The sequence below is a fragment of the Poecilia formosa genome, unplaced genomic scaffold (assembly GCF_000485575.1).
Source record: "Poecilia formosa unplaced genomic scaffold, Poecilia_formosa-5.1.2 Scaffold814, whole genome shotgun sequence".
Lineage (NCBI taxonomy): Eukaryota > Metazoa > Chordata > Actinopteri > Cyprinodontiformes > Poeciliidae > Poecilia > Poecilia formosa.
In genome coordinates this window covers 91,213-93,544 of record NW_006800753.1, presented here as the reverse complement: position 1 = coordinate 93,544, position 2,332 = coordinate 91,213, and the positions used below count along the sequence as shown (strand labels likewise).

At 31.9% G+C, this 2,332-nt stretch overlaps 1 protein-coding gene across 1 annotated transcript in view; it reads left to right on the top strand.

The window, feature by feature from the left end:
* The window catches only part of LOC103131688 (receptor-type tyrosine-protein phosphatase H-like), an 11,149-nt gene that overhangs the window by 6,209 nt on the left and 2,608 nt on the right, over positions 1-2,332 (top strand). The gene's annotated exons all lie outside the window — the stretch shown is intronic.

Genomic DNA, 2,332 nt, shown 5'->3' with positions numbered 1-2,332 from the left:
AATAACAATGTCAGCTTCATCCTCCAATATAATGAAACAGAGTTGAATATAGCACCACCTGCTGGACAACAACCATTACTTCTGACAGTTTCATCTCTCACTGCTGGAACCAGATACACATTCACTCTCTTCTCTGTGTTTGAGAACGTCAGAAGCAGTGGAGTACAACTTACAGCTATCACTGGTATTAATATAATGTATATACATTTATTCACAACCAAAGCAAATTATTTTTTATCCAAAATCTTGAAAATCAGGTTGAACCATCAAGGATTCAAACTTGCCAATGTCACACATGTCTTCTTTTTTATGGGACTACATTGTCTAATGCCACATGCAATGAGGAAGTAACACTATGAGCCAGAACATCAGTTTATATAAGGGTAGGAAATACATTAAAAGAATTAAAAATTTTAAAATGTGAAAAAAAGCCAAGAGCAAACAGCCATCAAGCAGAATGTTGAACAATAAGTGTTTTAAACTTTAATGTAAAGGAACTCAATGTTCAGTATAAACATATTAACAAATCTTTGAGACAATCATGGCTCAAATATGAAAAGACTAACAAGTCTCATATGAAAACATATAATTTGGCCAATTGAACCAGTCTTTATTACATGAGCAGGTATTTATATCATTTTGCAAAAAGAGAATATACTTAAATCTGTTGCACATTTAATGGTCCAAACAAACTCTTCATTCAAACAGCAAACCTGAAAATCATCTGATCCCTGAACTTTATTTTATGCTTCAGCATTTGAACATAAACTTTTTACTTTACCAGATTTGATTTCTGATTTTAGAATTTGATCAAATAATATTACTTGACTTGGAAATGTTCCTGATAAAATTATTATTTGTCTTAGGACTTTTATCATCAACATGACAATATTGTTCATAAATGTAAACTTTTGGAGGATAAATGTTTTGAATACATTATTTAAATTTGTCCTCACTTGTTTTAGCACCTAAAAATCCAGAGGGCTTCAGAGCATCGGAACAAGATGAGACCAGCATCACTCTGCGGTGGAATAAAGTCGGCATCAACATCAGCTTTGTTCTGCAGTTTAACGGCACAGAGACAAACATCAGAGCACCAGATGGAGACGGACCAGTGAAACACACAGTCACATCTCTGACCGCTCGTACAAACTACACATTCACCCTGTTCTCTGTGTTTGAAAATGCCAGAAGCAGTGGAGTCAGCATACTTGCAAATACTGGTAAGACACTTAAATCTATTGGACACTTACTGGTGTCCAATAGATTTACCTCATTTTTCACATAAATTCAAATTTGCAGAGGTTTTAATGGGTTGCATTTCACTGCAGAACTTTTTGAATTATTAGTAAAACTAGAGAAGATTGACCAAAGTCTCATTTTGTAACACCTGCAATTATGTCTTTCTGTTGTTCTTGCCTTGAAATTACAAGAAAATTAAAATATGAAATCACCCCAATATTATTTCATTGTTTTTCTTTCTTTTCATGTCAACAAAACCATTTTGCTTGAAACTTGAAACTTCATCAACCAACAAACAGGGCCAAGTGAGTAAATAAACATAAGTTTTTAGTATTATTTTTTTCCCCTATTTGGAAAATTTTGTCATATAAAAATATTGAAGTTTGAACTTTTCTCAAAAACAATTATTACATTACTTTTATTAATCTGCAATTTAATAGATTTCTAATATATTAGTGAATTATAAATGTCTCTTTTGTTATCAACAGATTATGTTTTGGGATTGAATTTGAAGTTGGAGCTTCTTGGAGAAATGTCAGAATCAGAGCTAGAAGACGCTCTGATAGAGGTGAGCTAATATCTATTTAGATTGTTTATGTCTATTTGTGTCTATTTTAACCTTTGACTCATATGTGTGTTTTTCAATCCAGCTCTTCAGGAAATATAATCTGCCGCCACAGTTTACTCTGAAAAACGTTTCTTCCAATCTATGAAATCACCGATGGAATCAAATTCTGGATAATTCATCTGTAACTTTGTTTCCTTTCCCTGAAATAACATGAAGTTTATTTTATGTACCAATTTCATAATTCTGGGATGTTGTCATTTTACAGATTTGATTTTCTTTTGCTTGATATTTTAACCTGTTTTTGTTCACCAGTAATTTGATTTATATGGGGTTTTTTCATAAATCATTTGTGTACATTTCTTCTGTGATTTTTTTTGCCTTTAAATAAAGTTTTGGGTATCAATGAAGTGGTTAATTTTTATTGGAAAAGTAGTCTTGGACAAAATACCAAGAGCTGCATGCAAAATCTAACAAAAAATAAAAATCCAAATCCCAAGTCATTAATGAAAACAAAGTAAAAGT